General features: G+C 34.6%; 1 non-coding gene across 1 annotated transcript; it reads left to right on the top strand.

The window, feature by feature from the left end:
• Nucleotides 1–91: 91 nt before the first annotated feature.
• Nucleotides 92–217, top strand: LOC141424486 (small nucleolar RNA SNORA16B/SNORA16A family). The gene has a single exon (XR_012449400.1). It is a non-coding gene; the product is annotated as a small nucleolar RNA SNORA16B/SNORA16A family (small nucleolar RNA).
• The last annotated feature ends 23,794 nt before the right edge of the window (nt 218–24,011 follow it).

Here is a 24,011-nt window from a genome sequence, read left to right as displayed (position 1 = left end):
TCACAAAAGGTCACATTCTAAGGTAGCTGGGGATAGAATACAACATATGAATTTGTGGAGACACAATTCAACCCATAACAATTAAATGCTTTAGGGACATTCTCTTGGTTGTAAAAGTATATGAGGAAAAAAAGGAGCCCAGAGTAACAGTTTTTTCCTTGATGGTTGCCTTTTTGCTTGCTGTAATTGATCTGCAACATTTTGGGAAAACACAGATCCAAAAAGAAAAGTATATGAGGAGGTATTCAGCACCATATATCATCATGGAAATTAAAATAGAAGACATGGTGAAACACTATTACATTCCACAATACTATATAACTTTCAATTTTATAATGGATATGTGAATTGTGGAATACTAATAATAAAACATGGTACCACAAATGAAGAAGGAAAACTATCGCCATATGCAACACAATGGTTGAATCACAGAAGTTTTGATGAGGAGCTTGGGCAACAGGCTCTCACCCATTGCTGATGGAAATTATAAAATGCCTTAATCACTCTGAAAAATTGCTTGGCAGATCTAATAATGTCACTTATCCTATGCCTCAGCAATTCCCTCCTACATATGTGTGAAAAAAAATGAAAGCATATGCGTAGCAGAAAATATGTACAAGAGTGTTCATAGAAGCTTTATTAATGATACCAAAAATTTGGAAATGGCCAATATGTCCTTCAATATAGAATGTTTAAGTGAATTGTGATAGATTCATAGTAGAATACTACAGTGATTAAAAAGACAAACTACTTCTACATGCAACATCATAAATGAATCTTATAGACATAATTTAAGCAAAAAATACCTAAAAATCAATTAGTACATATGATAAAAATCCATTTACATGAAATTTAGGAACAGATAAAACTAATTTTGATAAAAAAAAAAAAATCGCCCTACCTTTGAGAGGGCAATATTAACTGGGAGAAGCATGTATGAAACTTGTGACACACAATATTCTAAATTTTGACCCTTGCTATGGCAAAATTAGTAAATATAAACAGAAAATTTCATCTTTTGTGTATATATTATATAACTTTAATGATATCACAAAAAATGATAAATGAAAAGGAAATCAGGTGACTTGAAAAGTACAACAGGGTGTAGAACCATTCATGTACCCATAAAGAAAAGCCAGGCATGGAGGTATGGTTCAAGCAGCAGACCTCCTGCCTAGCAAGCACACAGCCCTGAGTTCAAACCCCAATACAGCAAAAAAAAAAACAAAAAAAAAGGTTAAGTAGGAAGAATCTGGTTCTTTCCTCCAGTTTTAGGATCTTATGCCAACTATGGTAGGGAATAGGGAATTGCCCACTTACCTTGAAAAGCTCCTTGCCCTACTTGCTTAAGACAGGAAGTGAGGATAGTGAAGTGGCTCCTTCTTCACTTTCAGCCCACCCTAGTCCTCTCTCACACATCCCAACTACACTTGACTAATTCAGCATACATCAGGAAATCCCCATTTTATAATGGGTTTTTATGGAAAATATGAGGCTCATGGGGATGATTAATATGTTCCTAAATTTTACATTTTTCTTTCAATTTTTACATTGGAATCAAAATTCAAGGTCCAGGCCTGGGGCATTTTCAGTTCATACCAAAATACCAAAAGGGCAATATTTCCATTGGAATGACTCAGGCTACTCACCAAATATTTACACATCCTTTCACACCCTTAACTCTGCAATGAAGAATTTGTGAATTTGGAGATGCTCCAAAATCATATAAATCCCTCTATTTTGAATTCAAAACCAGACTTTTGAAAGAGAAAACTAGCCTTTACTGAAAGCCTCAGGAACATTATTTATAAATGTCAGAAAACACAAATTTATAATAATTTACCTAACATTTTTTATGGTCGTCCATAGAAAGAAGGTAGCATCTATATAACCACCAGGTTAAGAGGTTGAACATGGTGGAATTACACATACTTTTAACTCTTCCAAGTTCCAGCAGACCAATGTATGTTCTAAGAAATATGGCAGAAGTTCTCCTTTTTTATCTTTACTCTTAAATCAATTGTCTAACTAATTACTTTTTGAAAACAATAAACTCTAGGTTGTCCAAGGGCAACCATCTTCTTAGTCCTAGTAGAGAAGTAATTTGTAGCCATAATTTTCCCCATAATTAAGCTAAACATTTGTGTGAAGACCTTATCTGAAACTCATATGGACAAAGATATTAAAGTTTCAAGAAATTTAAGAAAAGGAAAAGTATCAAAAAATGGGTTAAAAACAAAGAATGGACAAAGGTCATGAAACATGTCAATTATCTAGCCATTGATAATTTTTAAGGAAAGACTTTTAATAGAGAGATACTAGAGTCAAACCTTGTTTTACTGAAATCTATACAAATGACTGATCATTGAGTGGAATAAGTATGGACTCTTCATAATTATTTGAACTTTTGCTGCTATATTTTTGGATACTTTTTTCCCACCAATTCATCAGAACAACTCTTACTAACATTAAAAAAGTCCTTTACCTAGGGCTTATCATGGTCCATGATAAAATGATTGTGAGGTTAGGGCTTGATCTAAACATATTTCTATTTATTTCTTGCTCTAAAATTTGGGGTTCTGTCACTTGCAGACAACCTTCATGACAGAAAGATTCTACTGTTTGTTTTCTCTGGTCAGGAGAATGCATACTCTCCAAATCTACTGTCACATTGAATGTTCTGTACTTGATCACTATTCTCCATAACAATGAATGTTGTAACCACGAATGTAATGACTTCCTAAAAAATTTACCAATTGAAATTTACATGATCAGCTTTTTATGAAGGTATTTTATGAAATATTTAATATTGAAAAATTCAACAACTACAATAAACAATTGAAGGTGACAGCCCATCTCTTTCTCCCCTTCTAAATGATTATTAACTGTGTCTCGTTAGTGCTGGCATTGCCTAGAATATTAAAAATGGTAGAAGTGTAGGGCAATGTAAATCATTCATCAATATGTGCTCTCCTATCTCTATAATCAGGATACATAGCTGTGATATTTTGGTGCATCTCTGGTTTCTGCAGCTGTGTAAGTGCAGGGGTATGTCTTCGTGATACTGAGACAGGTAAGTTATTAAATTGGTACCTTCCTCTCAAGAGGCTTCTGCCCTTGAAGCTTGAAGCTTCCTGTAACATATGTAGAAGTTTTATGGCAGGAAGCAGTATCAAATTGGGCATAGTGGGAATACTTTTATTGGAGTCCAGCATGTACTAAATAAAGTCCTATTGCAGTTGGGACAATTTGCAAGCTCTCTTACTTATGAGTGCAGCTCTAATTCCCAAGAGTCCATCTCATCCCTGCCTGGGGAAATGTCACCTGACTTGTGAAAGTAAACCATGATTGTGTTTTATGGTGCATGGCCAGCTATTAAGGGATGGAATCATATATACTAGAGACAGAGGTATTTTTGCTCTCTCTTAGTTCTCCAACATCTAAAGCGCTAATAGGTCTTTTAAATAATGTATGAGCAAGTAGTACGCTCTTTTCTTTCCCAGGCTCTCCCCTTTGGTCTTCAAATCAGATACCTGTTATGAAAGCATGTGGAATCCCTATTGTCTAAGTCCCTGGAGAGTGTACAGAGTTGAATGTCATTGAAATCCCTTTCCTCTGCAGCTGCAACATAATGATCTCAAAATAGTTTATCAAAGGCAAATAAATCATGGCTTTATAAGAGTACTTTAAGGAAAAATTATTTTTATCATATCAAAACTTCTAATCAAAGAAAATATTTATAAAAACAGGAATTATAATTTTTAATCTTAAAACTTAATCCATTTATTCCTTTGTTTATGCTGACATTTTGTCAAGATCCCCTGCAATATTATGATTGAATATTATAATGTTTTGGTGATTGGTTTTTAACCATCACCTGGAAAATACTGAACAGTTGAGGTCAGAATATGTTATCTCTTAATTAATTTACTAATTGTGATAAGTGTTGAGAATTTGGTTTGCGCATAATTCTTTGCTAGATGCTGGGATTTGGGGAAAGAGAGTAAGAAAGGCAATATTACACAGACTGCTTTTCTTGTAAGAGACATCTTCCTATGTGCTTTTATTCCTTGCTAATAATTTGTGAATAGATAATTGCTCCTATATAAGACAACTATAAAAAGTACACAGGTGCTACAAAGAGCATCTGAATACTTCAATATTAAAGATTTGTGGGAGCCTTGATCTAAAAGCATAGGGTAAAAACAGCCATGATTTTTCTGTGTTATCAATTTAGAAATAATGTCTTTGGTATAAAACTAATCCTTCTTGCTTTTCAATCAGAGAAGAATATAATTAGAAATGTTCAATGCCAATAGAAGCACAATAATGTATTTGAAAACCTGTCCATTATCTTACAAAAGCCACATAAGACATGTGCCATTTGCATATAAAACAAAGCTGTTTAATCAGTATGACTGAAATATCCACAATCCTAGAGGCAGAAAAGGCTTAGTACAATATTGTCTTAGTGAAGAGAATAATAATTATATGACATAAAGAATTATGTAAAGCCTAAAAAGCTAACTATAGAAATTAATGTTTCCCACAAAGAATTAGTCACACCTTGATTATTTTAATGTTCTAGCCCAGCATTGTGGAAAAATAGAACTTAAGGAGGTATTGACGGTCATCTCATGGGAATCGTTCCATTCTGAATCTTAAATATTGGTAAGTATAAGTAGAATAAATGGGAAGATAAAAGCAAGGAGGAGCTTGAGCAAAAATGATGACATTGTATTATATAAGCCAAGAGTAGGCATAGAAAACTCTGAAACATTAAGAGTTTATTTTTCAGAACAATAACCCCATGATGCCCCATACAAAGACATAAAAACATTCATTTACATATACAGTATTAATTGCAATCAAGTCATTATTTGTATTGTTTCCCTATTTAGAAACATTACTTTAAACACCCTCAGAGTAAAACATAGTTTAAATTGGAACTGAGCAGATAAAAGTAAATATGTGAGTCTATAGTCTACATTCTATACAGTAGCATCTTCACATGTAAAAAATGCATTTGACAAATACTCATATTTCTATTGATATGATTTTTTTGTATCTAGAAAACTTTGTTCTAGGATGTAGATAAGTTCCTGCTTATGAATTCTTTTTTAAAATCAGCTGACCATATTTCTCTTGCTGTTGTGTAACTGAAGAGTTGGTTGAGACAAATATAGAATTATCACCTCTGGGAAATTCCTTACCCAGTCTCTATTTGAATCTATCATATCCTAGGTCTTCTCTCTTATTACCTAGTCATAACCCCCACAACTGTACTGCACAGATCCATGAGAAAAGCAAAAACCATGCTCAGCTTTTCGTGAATGTATACTTGAGTCACTGCCTTAACTTTACTGACAGATTTTTGTTTTTGTTTTCAAATTCAGTAATCACAAAATCTTTATTACAAAAGCAGCTGTAAACTCACATCCATGAGTAAGTGGAAACTTGCCTGTTTGTGGGGTAGAAGTCTCTCAAAAGAATGCTCTATGCCTATTTGAGAAATTCCGTATTGTAACAAAACTACAGGAAATGTATGGGAAGGCCATAAGAATGTCAACAAGCTCATTGTCAACAGCAATAGCTTAGTTTTTGTTCTTGGTTTACTTCATTTTCTAAATATTTAACTTTAAACAAACAGTGCTTTCTATTTTGATTCTAAATCTAACTTCAACAAGTTTTACAGCTTTATTTGTTCTTTGTGATATAATTTTGATCTGATTAGAAAGACATCTCTGCATAATGGAGCAGAACCCAATTCTGCAGAATCTAAGGTGTTCTTCCTTTTTCATTTACAGTCTTCTCTTTGTTTTAATCAGATTTGTACTTTGTGTTAGATTTGAGTAGTACATACCCAAAGATTTTATTCTTTTGTATCTAAATATATGTTAACATGAAATATATTGAAATTGCATTATTGTAGTCCTTAAAATAATTAAATTGCATACATTTTTTAAAGAATTTATCAGAACAATACTTATATATGCCTTAATGAGGAAAAAAGTAATATTTCAAATGTGTTAGGAAGATTTTTATCATGACTTTTAACCATGAAATTTATATTAGTGTTAAAGTTTCATTATAAGAGGAAGTGACCTCATTTTAAATCTGAATATATGTTTGACACACCCAATTCTTTTCCTTAAAGGAAATTCAACTTTCACTCTTGTTTGCCCAGAAAAACACTGATCTTTAAATTTCACTGATTTCTTAATGCAATCAACCAATCTTAACCTGATGATTCTGCCCAGGCACATAAGCCCAAGGCTAAGAAAGAACTTGTGCAAATGTCCAGTGAATTCAGATTCCAAAAACAGCTAAATATCCATAAAATGAAATGTTTATTGTGTACTTGCAATGGTTCAGACACATTTCAGGTACAAGGGTGCAATAAGAAAAAAAAAATTACAGAAATTCCTGCCTTCACAGAGTTTGCATTCTAGTAACAGAGACAGACATTAACTAATGAATATGTTTTGTATGTTAAATATAAATTTTCTTTTCTTTACTTTTTTGTGTGTGTGTGTGTGTGTGTGTATGTGAAATCTAATATAGCACTCAATACCTGGCTTCTAAAACTCGGTCTTCCTGGATGCAGATGAGTTTTGATAGCATATCACCAAGTCATTGACCTTGCCATTTTAAGATCCTCTAACAGTTACTTATAGAATTACTTCTTATTTTTCAAAAAATCAAGGTACTGAGGTTTGAATTTAGAGCCCTCTTCTTGCTCAGTAGATACTCCACCACTTGAGCCATACCCTTAGGCCATTTGTGCTATAGATATTTTTCACAGAAGGTCTTGTGTTTTTGTCTGGGGCCAGCATCAGCTGCAGTTCTCCTACCCAAGCTTCCTGTAACTGAGATTACAAATGTGTAACACCATGCCCAGCTTTTTTGCTGAGATGGTGTCTTCCTAATTTTTTTGCCTGGGCTGGTCTTGAATCACCATCCTCCCAATCAAATTTTCTAAGGAAGGATAAAACATAAGCATAAAAGCAGTGTGTGTGTCTGTGTGTGTGCATGTGTTTGTGTGTGACTTTATATCTGTTGGGCAGGGAAAAATTACTTCCAAATAATTCGAGCAATGCATTGGGCTAATTCAGTTTATGCCCTGAGAGGAATACACATCACTTTATCGAAGAATTAAAACAGATGATATTTCTTTCAATGAATTCTGATGAAAATATTGTAAGAAGCATGCTATTCAAAATGTCCATTTGAATCTAGTATAATAATGCAGAAAATACATACTTATTATACCATTTGTTAAGACTATAGTCTTATTCTCTTCTCCATGATCTTTCACAAAACTAGAAGGTTCTGAGAAATAACAAGCAAGTCATTTCACTCAATTGGAGGTCTAGAATTGCAAATGAACTAGTAGTAAGGGATTAAAAAATATCTTGGCTCCAAATTTAATTCCCACATGTGTTAGATTGGATTATAAAACACACAAGAACAAGAGATCATTCAGACTACTTGGCAAACTAAATCTAAGCATCTTAATATAGGAACTGTAAAATAATATTGCACATTTTTGTAGCTCCAAGAAGTACCTTGAATTATTTTAAAATAAAATTTTAATAAGTAACTTTAACTATTATGATAATGATGCAAAATCTACTTAGAAAGATACATGGAGCATTTCTCCTAGGGAGACATTGGAAATGTGCATGACTGCCTTGAGGAGATGTCAGCACATCAGGGTAAATGATTTCATTTTTAGGAAGATGATAGCATCTTGTAGTTCCTTCAGAATATCCCATGTTACTCTACCATTTCAACAGCAGAAAAATTTGTAAGCCTCCTACATCTACACTCAAGCTATCCTACGCTCATGCTTGGTGGAGAGCAGATTCTGAGAAGCCTTTGAGAACTGCACATAAGCAAGGCAAGGTACAGCTCAACTGCTTTTCCTAAGATGTTTATCTGTAGGCTGAGATTGGCACAGCCCCAGTCACAGAAGGGGAAGATGCAGAACAGCTGCTTCTCCTAAGTTGTTTATGTTCCGAGAAGCAGGAATGCAGGTTTCTGCTGTTACAATGTCACATCCCTCCCCGAGAACTCCTGCTCCACGCTGTTTACCATTTGGTATAAAAGACTCACTGAAGGAGGATGCGAGGGTTTTTGCTTTTGGCTTTCTGATGGAGAGGGCTTTTGGATGTGGAAGGTTTTTGGAAGGAAAGATTGCTGGAGGGAGATTGCTGAAGTGGGAAAATGCATGGCTGAAAGGAGATTGCTGAAGGGAAAAGAATTGCTGAAGGAGAATTGCTAAAGGGGAATTGCTGGCAAGTTTGTGGACCAAGATTTTAAGAAAGCTAAAGATAACATGGGACAGTGCAAGTCTAAGGACTAAGACTTTAAGAGTTACGCATATGCAGTTTTTAGGTGCAGCTGCTATTGTTCGCAAGTCTGAGTACCCAGGCTTTAAGAAAGCTAAAGAGAGAGCACAGGACAGTGCAAGTCTGGTGACAAAGACTTTAAGAGAGACTATGCTAAAGAAAAGCTAAGAGAAAACATGGGACAGAGTGAGTTTAAGGAAAGAGGTTTTAAAGAAGACTTTAGAAGCAAGGTTTTAAAGAAGATTTTAGAAGCAAGGTTTTAAGGAACTGTAAAGGAGTAAGGCCTTAAAGAATAAAGATAGAAAAAAGAAGTAGAGTAAATGAAAAGAATAATAGAGAAAAGAACCAATGAGGGTTGTGCCTCCCCACCCGAGTGCCCAACACACCTGGCCCCAATTTTCTGTCTGTTTATCCTGTGTCTTTTCTGCATCTCTAGTAGCCCCCAGTTAGTCCAAGTTAGGTTCAGTAATAACCAGGAGTGAGAAAAAGCTCACTCTGATGCTCCTTAACACAATTGCTTACTTCTAGTATTGAATAAAAAGATGGGTCCTTATGAGCATAAGTCCACATTATCATCATGTAGGATTACATAAGGATATAGAAAGTATATGACCTGAACACTGACTCCAATTAATATGGAATCAGATTTTGAAGCAATCATCCCATTTTGAGCAGTCTCTCTTAAAGAGTCCTTGACCTGAGATCCATTGGGATGAAAGTTCTCCTGGAGTCAGAAGCTGCTGACTCTTTTTCTAGTACTGAGATCTGTTTGCAGAAGGCACCAGTGTTCTTGTGATACAGCCTCTTTCAGATCCTGGCCTTAACTGAATTACCTCTGGCAAAGAGTGGTCTTTGTGTGAAAACTAATACATTACTCAATGCCTGCTCCTAAAACTCAGTCTTCCTGGGTGCAGATGAGCTTTGATAGCAAGTCCAACTCGTGGATTTTGCCATTTTAAGAGCCTCTAAGAGTTACTTACAGAATTACTTGCTACTTTTCAACGAAACAAGTACCAAATGTTGAATGATTTTACAAGTGTTTTATCTTTTAGACATGATCATTCTTGCTCAGCATACCCTGCTCCCACTCTAAAATCAAAGGGAATAAAGCCTGTGGGAGTAGAGCTGTGTCTGCCAATTGCATTTTTCATTAGAGCCAATCAAAAAGAAAAGATTATGACTGCTTATATTTCTGAGCTGAATTCTCTTCTCTTCCTGTACACAGGTCTACTTAGCCAATTATTGTGAACATATGGATGCTTAATATACATGATTTAATATCAATTGTCAATGACAATCTATCCCAAAAAAGATGATTCATGCAAAAAAAACCCCCAAAAGCCTTTTGTATTTGCATTTTTAAGAAAGGTAGCAAAGATGTCCTGTTTTAAGGAAAAAATAGCCCCTAGTATCCATGTAGAGATGATGTGTTTCCTATCTATGTGTGAGGCATACCAGGCATTGCCTGACAACTGTGTCAGAAGGGGAGGGACTCTGAGTGCTATCCTAGTGACCAAAGTCAGGTTAGAGAAACCAGGTGTATATGCCCCAGGCCAGAGTCACAGGCAGTCTCTGTTCACCCAAATCTAATCAAGACCAGAATGTTAGTGATGAACAGCCTTGAGAGAACTAGTTCTAACAGTGCAATGTATCCAACTTTGTTGGAAATTACCCAGAGAAGCCTGTTTCAACAAGATTTCTAGCTGTAGTTGTAGGTCCAAAAGGTTCAAGGAAGTCTTTGAACTTGAGGATGCCTATCATTCCCAGGTTTTAAAGAACACTTTTAAGAGTTGCTAGCTGCCAGTCGCGAGGAAACAGAAAGGAAGTTAATAAGCAAACTCACTTTGGCCGTAATTTATTGCTGCTCATGTTTTTCCCTGTCTTTTTCACACGTTTGTAATGCAGTATTACCACAGGAAGATCTACTCCTCAGAGTATATTTTCAATCTTCTTTCCTAATCCTTGCTTCACAAAATTCTATACTCATGGTAGGGAGAAGATACATGCCTTTAGTTTTCCCACTTTTAAAACATGTATAATATCAAGTCATGATCGAGCTCATAGATCACTTATAGATTAACAGACACACAGTTTAACCATAATTCTTATTGACTATCTACTGGTGTGCATAAACTATATGCTGTAGTAAAGAACCCAAGAACAAAAATTCAAACTGGAATGTATGGCCCCATACCACCATTACTACTTTAGGACTGAAGATAGCATTCTTAAACTCACTAAGTGTCAGTTTCACATGTACAAAATGGGCATAATAGAACATGACCTGTATCTCAAGAGGCTAGCATATGAATCAAAGAAGATAAGTTGTTTAAAAGCTCTTTGTTAAGAGTCACATAGTTTGGAAGTAAGCACTCTTTATTTTCAATAATACAAATAAATCTGGGACATCCCCAAATTCAAGTTGTCCACTATTAAAGACCTCAACACTCAGAACAAAGCTAACTGATGAATCAGAAGACACTAAAAACTAGGCATGCAGAATTTGAAAAGGGTATGACAGATGACAAGGATTCTTTGGGTATACTTTTAAAAGAGAAATAATTGATTAAAAACAAGGGTTATAGACAGCAATTGTCAAGAAAAGATACAACCACTAAAGGAGTTAAGATTAAAATTTTTGATTTCTCAGATTAAACTGAAGTTTTTAATTTAGATTAAATTGAATTAAAGAGACCAGAGCAGCCTGAAAAGAGAACAATATTTTCGGGAGAAAGCAAAGGCCAGCAGCTAAAAACCTGGAAGTTTCCCATTGACTAGAGACAGAAAGCTTGAGTCTTTGGCCTCCTGCATGCTAGGCAAATGCTTTGTCATTGAGCTACAAGTTATAAAGTCTTCTTGATAATAGCCATTTTCACTTATCTCAAGCTTGAGATAAGTGAGTTAAGTCCCCAGCATGGCAAAAGAAAGACAAAAGACTTAAGATACTGTATTAGCTTCATGTTACTGGGGCAAATGGAGAGGAGGAAAGGTTTAGTTGGCTCATGGATTTAGAGGTTTCTGCTCACAACAAAGCAAAACATCATGGCAGGAAGTGCATGGTGTAGAAAAGCTGCCCAGCACATGGCAGCCAAAAAGCAGAGAAAGACAGAGAGCAGGGTCGTGGGAAAAGATATCTTCATTGTCTCACTCCCAGTGGTCCACTTCCTCCAACTAAGCCCCTCCTCCTTAACAGGTCATTCAGCTATGAAGTAACCCATAGCTTAATCCATCTGTGAGCCTAGTGCCCTCATGATCCAATCACCTCAAAACAGCACCAATGTCTTCATCATGTGAGCCTTTGGGGACGTTTTATATCCAAGCCATAACAGAAAATAAGTGCAGGAAAGAATGTGGAGAAAAGAGAAACTTTCATGCTGTGGTGGGAAGGTAAATTAGCACAGCCATTATGGAAAACAGTATGGAGGTTCCTCAAAAATTTAAAAATAGAATTAAGATATGATTCATCAATCCCACTACTGGGTATATATCCAAAGAAAAATTAAATAAGTAGGTTGAAGAGATAATGCACTTCCATGTTAACTCTACCTTTATTCACAATAGCCAAGAAATGTGAACAACCTCATCTTCATCAACGAATAAGAAATTAGCCAAATACAGAAAGACAAATAACACATGGCCTCACTTGTATAAAATCTAAAAACATCTGAGATCATAGATGTCAAGGGAGAAATGGTGGTTACTGAGTCCTTGAGAGTAGGAAGAAGGAAAGTAAAGGAAAAGGTCATCAATCAGCACTAAGTTACAGTTAGCAAAAAAGAAATTTTGGTGTGCTATTGCATAGTAGGGTGACTATAGATAATGACAAAGTGAACATTTTAAAAGGCTAGAAAGAAAGGATTGTTTAAATTTTTCACTATAAATAAATGATAATTTTTTTGAGCAGATAGATATGTTTAAACTGATATAAACATTGCATGACATATGTAATATATCAGAAATAACATTACCCCATAAATATGTACCATTCTTATGTTTTATATAGTTGTTAAAATAAAGTTTAAAAAATTTTAAAAATAAATCAAATTTAAAATGTTTTAAATGATTCAAAATAATAACGGACACATTCAGGTGGGCTTAGCCAAACTCAGAACCTTAATGATAACCTAAAATTTTTAGTCCATTTCAAAGTAGACATGAAGAAGAGTCAGGTGTGGTTAAAGATAAATTTAATGTCAAAGGAAAATTTTAATATAGTCACAGAACTAAAATCTGTAATATTCATTACAAATTATAAATCAGAAATAGTCAGGCAGCATTGATGGGAATGTAATACTTGCTTTAGAGTGTAACATCTTGCTACTGTGAAATTTTGAAGTCAGATGTTTTGAAAATATACTCCTATGGTCTTGAACACAAAAGGCAAAATTTAATATTGCTATGGATCATTTTCATTGTAGATAATGGTGGGTTTTTGTAGTGTACTTTGGTCATGCTATTTTTCTTGTCCATTTTGAAGCATATAAGACAACTTTGGAATCGTGTGTGGAATTTTAGGAAAAAAAAATACTAATGCCTGCACTGCATGCCCAGAAATTCAGCATTGATTTGTATAGAGTGTAAGTTGAGAAATGGGAAGTTTTATAAGTTTCTTAAGGTGATAGCAATGTACTGCCATATTTTAGAATCATATTTTAGGAATAGGGAAAAAATAGCCCAGTACCACAAGCTACCTTAGCACAATCACCTGCTTCGTGCACTGTTTCTTCAATTTATTTTCCAGCTGGAACTGAAATTTTTGACCACAGAGTGTTTATGCAACTAGTAACACTCATTCTAAATAAATGTTAGCAATGATTTTCTTTCTCTTCTTTCTTTCTACAGGGTTGCACAGTAGTATCCAATACTCTACACAGGTGCCTCTATTAATGTGAAATTGCAAAGACAAATGTTTACATAACTGCTACTTCAAGTATGCCAGTGCCATCTATTTGGAATCGCTTCCAGTTTTCTTCTTTGGAATTCACTGTGCCCCACCAAGAGCAATTAATTACAGGTATTTGAAACTCAAGTTTACTATATAAGAATTTCAAAATTGAGTTTAATTTTAATTTTAATTTATTTGTTTATTTTTGGTAGTAACAGAGCTCTTTTCGTCAGAGTTTACTCAGGGAAATCATTAAATAAATAAATAAATAACAGTTTAAATATTTATAAAATCTTAGAGTCAAAATATGCCTCAGAAGTCACCTGGTAATACAATCTCACTATTTTACAGATGAAGAAATTAGCCCCGAGAAGTGACATGACTCATCTATTACCACATATCCAAATTAAGAGACAAATACCCTCTTGGAACACGGCTTCTGTTTCTCAATCCACTATTCTTTCTGTAACAGAATACCTATGCTTGGAGATGTCAAAATGCCACAAGTAAAAATTCATTGGTTACTGAAATCAAACATTGCCTTAAATGTTAAGGCCATTTAAAAACCCTGATGAAATCATAAGTTGATTTCTTAGGACTCTTAGATTTCTTTTTTTTAAGAATATAGTGAATATTTATTTTTAATTGACAAGTTATAAATGTTTCTGGGTACAAGGTATTTTTTTATTGTTGTGCTGGATAGGTGTACATTGTGGCATTTACTTAGATTTCTTGTAGATGAAACTTGGATCAATTGAAGTTAGCTATTGAAAGAAAGTGACTCATATTTAAATTTCTCAAAAGCCTGTGGCAAATTTCCCCAGAAATAGTTCCATTAATTACATTCATTCCTTTTGAATTATTGGTTTGTCTTATAAATTTTCATTTGTTAAGATATTTCTTGGGTTCACCTCTGCTTTGGACTGAAAGTTCCAACATTCCTCTATCTAATGGGAGATGGGGGTGTCTGTCCAAGGTCCAATTTCCACTTATGACAAGGAGTTCATGAAGCATGACTTTTTTCCATGGAACAGCTTACATAGCCCCATAGTAGAGCTGTTCTTTATGGTATTTTGGAGGGTTCTCAAGTTCTTACCAGAATTTAGGCCAATGTGGTTAGCCTCCAATATCCCATTTTAGGTGCTGGTGACTTCCTTTTACCCCTATATGCTATGCCTTTTGGCTTAAATTAAATCTTCTTGGTGACCCTTATCATATTCACAGCTTCATATTGAAAACAAAAGTTCTCAGCCCTGCAATTGCCCTTGCTAGACTTGTTTGCCTCTGCTGCTACTGACTTTCAATGGGAGAACCAGAGAACAGGGAACAGACCTTATCTTCATTTGACCACCACAATAGAACCAGTGAGTTGGAAGAGGGATTGTAGCTTTAGTGGAAGAGCAAGTGCATAGCATCTGCAATGCCCAGGCTTTGATCCCCAGCACCACACACAAACACACACACACACACACACACACACACACACACACACACGCCATGTGATCCAGAACTTTTCATGTATTCCCTTTAATTCTCTTCCCAGAAGGAAATTCTATGGCACTCCATAGCAAAGCATTGCTATGTAACATGGTATTTCTAAATACATGCCTGTGTTTCTCTAATATTTTTCATTGTTACTTATTAACTCTTTCACCTATTATCAAAGATAAATAGACTAATTATAAAATCAAATTCCTATACCATGTTAGAGACTTGAGGTTTTATTTTTTCTTTTCTTTTCTTTTGTTTTCAAGAACAGTCAGCCTGTCAGTCTCTTTTTTGTTTGCTTTTGTAGTTATTGGTGACTTCCTTTGACCTATTAGTCATTCTTGCCTCAGTTTAATTTTCCTGGCACTCAAGACCCAGGTTTGAATTCCAGCTCCACCATTTCCTGCTGTGTGATCCCTCCAAAATACATTTAAACTCCATAATTTCTGGTTTCCTACTAATGCAAATGAAGCTAACAATAGTACTAATCTCAAATAATTGATGTTAGGGTTCAATATAAATTATATGACATGATGCCTTATAAAAGTAAATTTTTTCAAGTGCTGACTATTTTATTGTTTGTACAATTGGAGGCAGTTGTAATGGTAAAAGGCAGCTAAAAAGGGAGAAAGAAACTAACTACAAGTTGATTGGCATCTTGATCAATAAAACTTTATTATCTGTTCTAGTTGGAAAAGGATTCCAAAGTTCCTACTTAGTTATCTCCTGCCACTAGAAGAAGGAGGTGGGGGATTTGGTCATTAGATTCAAACAGGTCAAACTGAATGCCCCTTGATTCTATAGTTTTACAAGAACAGCTTCTACAGTCCTACCTATATGTCCCCACAGTAGCATCAGTTAGTGTGAAAAGATGGCAAGGAGCATTATTGGTTTCTCTAGCTTGTGGTTTTTAGCACACTCAAGTGTTTCATTTATCAGTTTAAATTGTCTTTACTGCACAACAGTTGTTATTCTCTAGATAATTTCCTCAGGATATATTATCTGCTCTCCCTACAGTGTTCAATGTATGTACACAGAAACCTGTTGTGTCCTAAGAGTAAAATTGGCAATAATTTTCTAGGTTTTTTTTTTTTTTTGGCAAAAAAAACAAACACTGAAATCAAATAGTAGCCCAAGGGTTTGGTTTCCTATCTTCATACTATAACTTAGAGCACAATAGGATGTTTCTATATACTTTTATAATCCTAAGGTTATACAACTCTTTCTTAAAGTTTTATATTTGGGTAGTTGCACATGAAAGAATAAAGATAAAGAAAACTCCAGCATCTTAACTGTATGACTCACTTCTCTTCATAGGGTCTTGAATTAACAAATATCATAATCATAATTTGATTCAAATCAACTATATCTACAGCTTTCCTTTGCTGCTAGATCAATTATGAGTACAAAAATTTGATGTTTACCTTTTTTAAACTAAGTCATAAGAAATAAAAGCTTCAGATATTAAAATTCAAGAGATTAATAAGCATAAATAAATTCATCAAACAAATGAGATATGATATACCAATGATTAGCTTTTTCCTGAAATAACAATTAAAAGAAAATCTGAGAAATAGTTCAGATTATCAAACTAAAGAGGGGTCGAGTTTCAAGGTGAAAGGATTGATCTTCCTATAACTCAATTAAGGAAGAAATTGTATCAGTTCAGAAAAAGGGTCAGAAATCCAAGAAAAGGGACAAAAAAATTTAACCCATGAACAGAAAGAATGAAAACTAGTCTTTCCTGATGGACATTCAGGCATTTAAAAAAAGGATTTATTTATACTACAGGGCAGAAAAGGTTCAGAGGTGAGAGTCAAAAGAGATAGTTTATCCAGGTGTGGGAACCTTTTACAAAGAGTTTAATATCTCTACATTGATGGATTTGTAAGTAATGAAAATGAGAAGAAATTCACAGTGACTGATGGCTCTCCTGTCACAGTAAGGCGGACATGGTTGCCAACATCAAGGTGAGGTTAAAATAATATGCAAACACCATCTAGTTCTACAAGCTTTCCTAGGTTAAGAGAATTTTCAGTTATATTATCTTACTTGAGCCTCTCAGTGGTTTCAAAGCAGGTATGATAGGATCATTTTTTTTCAATTTTATAAAGAAGAAACCAAGCCTCAGAGGAGATGCCTACAGTGAAGTCATGATCTAAGCTTTCACTTAGATTTCCTGGACCAAAGTCTGATGCTCTTTCCATTGTGTTATGCACAGAAGGGAAGAGAAGGTGGAGATATGTATATATTTAAAATTTACTATTTTCAAGAATGCCACATTTGTGATTCCATCAATATTATCCAACTGTCATTTATTCTGAGCCTATAATGTATCACATACTGAGTTTATCTATTATCCCTAAGTGCTCACAGCATCACTTTTAGGTATTTTTAGTATTTGTATTAAACAAATAAGGGAAAAATGATTCTCTAAAAGATTATATGGCTAACCCAACATCATAAATCCATCAAGTATTTTTTTTTCAAAACACACATGTTATCATATCACCTAGCCCCTTTTGTTAAATTCTCTAGTGGTTCTCTACTGGTCTTAAGATAAGTATAGTTTGATCTTCCTTCTCCAACTTCATATTGTCCCATGATCCTCCTTGTCATCACCCCTGTTCTGTCACATTAATAAGTAAAATTAGTAGTTCATTGATTCTCTCCTGCCAAAAACCGTAAATTAGATGAGGGCTAAAACCCTGGCTTTTTCCCTTACATTTTTGTTGTTGGTTCCAGTTTAGTGCTTGTCATAAGCCTTTTTTAAACAAAGATGATTTATTCTTTTATTTAACAAACATTAGAAGAGTATAATGCACCATACTAAAATTGCAGTAAGTGCCAATGGAAAACAAATAGCATTGTGAATGGATTTGATTTTTCATGGTATAACTGTCATTCTTGACTTATTCCTTCCTAATTGTTTGATTCAATATTTTATAAGTGAGGAATTTGTTGGGTGCCTGCAATTGCTTCAGTCTTTCAATAATCAATTCAAATAACCAATTCATAGAACTTTACATTTTTTTAAATTATCATTCATTGTTTTCACCATTTTCTCCTGACTTAGAAAGAATTGCTCACTTCTGTACACTTCTGTGATATCTTGGTTTAGCCATGTAATATTTCTATCTTATAGTATAACTTTTAAACACAAATTTCCTTAGCTGGTAGATTAACTTCCTCCATGTCAAATTCACCTTTCTGTCCCCCATAGCTCTAGAAGAGTGATTTGCCCATAATCAGAACACGGGAATTCATATTAATAGAGAGATGATTATTTCACAGACTTCATGGTGGTAAGGGTTGGTGTCATCAGTAAAGTGCCAGTGACCTATAGCTGTAGCTTCCTTTGACTTATTTCTATTCCTGAAAGATATTTCATGTGCTGTGGTATATGTTTTTCCAACACTAGTTCTCTGAAATCAACCGAATTCCTTACAATTCAATTCTGGTACTTACTGCCTAGCATTATCATCAGATATTACCCATTTAAGGGTTTAATCTTACAAAACAGTTCTCACTTCAGATTCTAGCTACAAGTCTCAGGGACCAATTGGCTATAAATTTGGGGGTCCCCATGACCCTCTTTCAGGCTTGATAATTCATTAAAATAATTAACAACTCAGGAAAAATGATGCATTTGTGGTTATAGTTTTGTCAAGGGAAATGAATGTCAAGTCCTTAGTCTCACCAAAGAAAGAATTCTGAGGTGGATACATATAGCACTGTTTAACAGAGCAGATTTATTTAAGCAAGAGATAAATTTTACTAAAGCAGAATTGATCATAAATGATAGCACACTCCCAAGAGAAACTGAGGGCAGGCAGCTTGACCAAGAAATCAAGTGTACTAAGTGCTGGGTCTTTGATACTTTTATAGATAGAGTTTAATTATCATGCTAATGATTATGCTAATGAAATGTGCCATAATTGTGGTTTTCCAACAAGTGGGACATCATTTCCAGGAATGGTTTACTTTGTAAGGTATTCTCAGAGCCAAGGTAGTGATTTGAGGGGAGGTGCTTGCATGAAACCACAACCATAATGGCTTGTAACTGAGGCCTCTAGCTATCTTCTAGAGTTGGGAGAAAGCCACTGATGGGGTCATTGCCAGGGACCACTTTTCACTGTACTAAATAGTCTTAGTCATAATCAACTGTTATTCCAGGACATTGGTGGAGAAAGATATTTGGCAAAAAATATGAGGATATTGTCCTGTTCTTGTTCCCTAGTCCTTTGTGTTATTATTATTCTCTTTCTACTGCCCACCCCATCTCAGTTTTATTATGTAGGATAGAACTCAGAAACAGCCCAAAGGTTGAGATGCCTAAGGCAAGATTGGGAGTAGAACAGGATGCAGAGTTTTTATATCCTTTCCAGGCCTACCACCTTCGCAATACATCTATGTGTTCACCACCCTGTAAGTTCCATATGCCTCATTGTTTCAGACTTTTATATAGTATTTTATTTTATATGCATGCCTGACTAAATTACTGGTCAAATGATTGAATTCAATCTCCAGTCCCTCTCTCCTCCTAATGGGTCTGGGTGGGGTTAAAATTTTTAATCCTTTAATCACATAACTCATAATGAATAACAAAAGATACTCCTGCAATTCAGGATATCCCAAGAGTTTGAGGAGCTCTTGCTAGGAACTGAGGATGATGGTGAAACAATTTTCTATTACACCACATGGTACAATTGAGAGGAAAAGTTGGTTTTGGAAGACATAACCCTGCTACCTGCTATTGCTAATGAGTCAATCACTGTATACCTAATGTTGAGGAATTTTGACAAAAATAAAACATTATGTCCTCCAAATCTGCCAAAAATGTCCTCCAAATCTGCCAAAAATGTCCTCCAAATCTGCTAAAAAATTGAGAATGTGTCTTCAGTTGAAAAGTATGATCATTTCCCTCAAAAATATAAAAGAAAACTACCATATGATACACTAATCCCACTACTAAATATATACATCCAAAGGAAATGAAATCAGTATGTCAAGGAAACATCTACACTCCCATGTTCATTGCAGCACTATTCCCCATAGCCTAGAAAAAGAAACAATCTAAGTGTCCATCAACTGTTGAATGGATAAAGAAAATATGGAATATATACACAATGGAATACCACTCATCCATAAGTAAAGATGAAGTACTGTCATTTCTGACAAAGTGGATTGAACTGGAGATCAGTAAATTAGAGAGAAATAAGCCAGACCCAGAAAGCCAAGTACCACATGATCTTACGCATGTGTAGAATCTACAAAAGTTGACTCAGAAATGTTGCAAATAGAATGGTGGTTACCATATTTGAGGAAAGTGGGAGGATGGGCTGGGAAAATGTTGGTCACTTAGTACTAAGCTATAGATTGATAGGAGTTAGAAGTTATGTGTTCTACTGCACAATAGGGTGATGACAGATAATGATAATGCACTGTCATTTTCATTAAAAAAATAATAAAAGCAGAAGGAGGGGATACTAAGGGTTTTCATTATAAGGAAATGATAGTTTGAGGAGATGGAGATATTTGAACATTACACATTGTATACATGTATTGAAACATCACATAGTCCCCATAAATGTGTACAATTATTTTCATGTACCAAGTAAAATAAATTTAAATTTAAAATTATTTTAAAAGACTTAAAATCTTCACCTTAAATCATTATTTGATAAAATAGAAATTCACATTGTTTTTGTGACTTAGAAACAACATAAAAATAATTAAGGTTCTGATTTCAAGATTGAAAGAATATATGAAAATTTCAAAATAATTTCTGCTAATGCACCTACATGTGTATATTTTAGGATATTTAGCTAAGAGATAGCATTCATAAATGGGCTTCAATCTTGGAAAAATTCATTCTGTCTTTGTTTCTCTCTCTTCTCCCCCTTCCTTTCCTCTCCTTCTCTCCTCAAACAGCACAACTATCGTGTAATGCTACAAAACCATGAAGATCAACTGTCTCACATCCCAGGTGATGGATTTTAGGCTTCCATTCTGTCATACTCCCCAAAGTAAAAACAGAAAATAGTCCATCATACCAGCATCAACAGAATGGGTGAGAGGAAATGGACTCTTAAGCATGTGTACTCCTGCTCATGGTTGGGGAAAGGAGGAGGAAGAAGAACATATGATAATTAGAGTAGATCTAACCGTGTGAAAGCAGTTTTGCATGCTTTGACAAATGCATCTGCTATCTCTATGGTGAAGTTTATAAAAAGGAACCAGTTTCACGACTTTCACATCTTTACAAAGCATGTATACCAAATCCATCATAGTACATTTGAAATATTTTAAAGCGAACAGTATGTTTGTATTAACTGAGGTGTTCTACTTGCCTAGCAGAAAATAAAATCATGCTATTAAAGTTGGAAGGTAATCACCTTTCCTTCTGGATTAGTTTAGATCTATTAAGATGAAAGCTTTAAGTCATAAATGGCTTTTATCTCATCCCTACTTGACAAAGTATGCCACTGAGTGACTATAAAGTTCAGTTACTATTCTACATATGCAATAAGTCTTGCTTCTTCATTTTGCAAGAGTTCAGTGAAAGCCATGAGCCTCTTTTATAAAAAATAAAAATCAGAAGGATATAATTTTCAGTGATTCACAGATGCTCTAAAGGTCTGGATAAAGTTCTCAGACAGAAGAGAGCAGTATGCAATCCGTTTTCCACATCTACTCCTCGTCATGTCAGACCACATTCCTTAAGTCTGATGGTGGACATCGCTGCCCCCCTTTCCTCACTGAAGAAACATGTGAAAAACATAGAGGTTGTCCTCCAGGACACACAGATATGTCCAAATTCTAAAACAGAATTTTAGCTTGTCATATTTTCAATTACATTATTGAGCTATGTTTCCATTTCAAATCTTTCAAACTTTTGATTTCTTAGTACTGAGAGAAAAAGGAATATAAAGAAGGGTGTGCATCAAATTGACACCATTATCCCTACAGTTTTGTTGGGCTATTAGTTTATATTTCAAAGAAAAAATGGAAGATTTTGTATGAGTAAATGATTTTCCATTTGTGGTAAGACACATGACTGACAACCTGTAAAAAATACAAAAACAGTCACTTTTTGGATGATCCTTAAATATTTGAGTTTAGCAAGTGGAGAATTCCTAACTTCAGTTAGATTCATACAACTTAACTTTTCAGTCAATAAGATCAATCAGTAAGACAATATTTATTTTTAACAAACATACCAAGTAATGAATTAGTACTAAGCTGTGAAGTTCCTTAGAACTCTAAAACTCTTGGTTAGTCAATATTAAATTTACTTCAGAGGCTTACTTTAAGAATGTGAAATGTAAATAGCTTTCCCCAGAACCCACTAAATTAGATTCTGTAAGGTATGGGGTCTAGGAATGAACCTTTTTAGAGTGCCCCCAATGTTATTCTAATTCATAACAAAGTTTGAAATATACTTCACTGGAGGTTCTTTCTAGTCCTGTGATTTTATGATTCTGGTTTATGACTAATCAGTCTAAATTTTAGTTGGTAGACCACACAATTCCCTGCCAAACTTCCTCCACCAAATATAGCAAGAGTTGACAGATGCCAAAGCAGCAGTGGTCTTTGTCAGTGCCCATCCTAAAAGCAGCTGGGCCCACGCAGCCTTATCCCCAGCTGTCTGGAGTTGGACAGCAGGTGCTGGGATTGCCAGCTGTTCTCGGGAAGCAAGTCTGGCAGCTCTGTTTGCCCAGGTCTTGAATTTTCCCCTGGGTGGCCTCACTTTTGTGGGTGGTCCAGCCCAACCTTAGTGCTGGTGAGTGCACATTCCAAAGCTGAAATACCCAGCCAGTGCCTACAGAGAGCCCATATGTGTTTTATGTTTATGAATATGTATTCATGCTTTGGATTGGATGATCCTTAAAGTCTACTTTGGGCTCAAGTTCTATAATATGTGTGTATTCATGTATAAATATTATGCAAAATGTTCTCATACATGATTCTTAATTGCAAGTGAAATGGGCAAGGTCCAGCTGTTTCACAAGCTTTAGTTTTTTAAAAATTAATCCTATTTTTAGAACAGTTATCTATGAAAGCAAAACCTAAATTCTACCTAATGCTATCAGACTAAAATAACTGCACCCAACTAAGAGAAGAAATAAAATTGAGAAGACACTACCTACCTGCAAAGGGTATTATGATTTATAAAGAGGAGGAGTGAGGCTGCAGGCCACACATACGGTTTTTAGGACAGTGAAAATACTCTGTATGATATTAAAACGATAAATAGACGTTATTATACATTTGTCCAAATGTATACATCGTACAATACCAATAGTGAATGCTAATGGACTTTAGAGGATACTTTGTAACATTTGTAACAAACATCTCTCTGGTGGTTGCTGTTGATCAGGGGGCAGACTATGCAAGTAGGATCACAGTTGATATATGGGATATTTCTGTTCTTTCCTATGTTCAATTCACTATGAACCTAAAACTGTTCTAAAAATTAAGTCTTTAAAAAAGTGTTTAAATTGTGGAAGAATAAAAACTATGTATCTTCTTTTGCACTATTGTAGAGGAATGTTTCAGCTTTCAACTACCATTCTCATTTTGGTTTCTTTTTTGATGCAAGTAGAAAAATAATGTATACCATAACAATATATTGAAAATATTGAATTTGTAAAATGGTTACAAAACTAAATTTTGAACTTAAAATTTATTATTTTATTATATTGCATTTAGATATGCTTTACATTTCTATTATTTTCATAGTCCTTTTCTTCTAGCATTAGTAAAGATGAGATATTCTACAGTTGGAGGAGTAAGATAAGTAAACTTGAATGGATTTCTCACATTTTGAAAAGAACTAATAGAAATGCCTTGTGACTTTTCAGAATGAATCTGGTGTGAAGGTACTAAGAAAAGAATATAATACTTTAATATTCTCAATCAATGCCATTTTCTTCTGCTTCAACCACACACTGAAATCACAACTGAATAAGATTGAAAATCTTATTTGTTAAAACACTTGTTTATTTTTCCTTTTATACAAACTTATTATGCTAAAGAGTACTGATAAGTAATGCCAGAAATATTTCAAGAAATAATAATTTTGTAAACCAAAATCTGTAGGACTACATAAATTATGAGAAAAATACCTAATGATTATTTTGAAAGAGAACACCAAATCTATATATCAACCTGTTCCAGCAGAGCTATCTGAAGAAAAGACCAAAAGTTGTTAGTTAGAAAATTAGCAAAGCTTTCATCTGAAAAAGGTAAAATTATGCTTTGTATATTTACTGTCATGA

This window comes from Castor canadensis, chromosome 6 (genome assembly GCF_047511655.1).
Source record: "Castor canadensis chromosome 6, mCasCan1.hap1v2, whole genome shotgun sequence".
Taxonomy (NCBI): Eukaryota; Metazoa; Chordata; class Mammalia; order Rodentia; family Castoridae; genus Castor; species Castor canadensis.
This window is presented reverse-complemented; position numbering and strand designations above follow the sequence as displayed.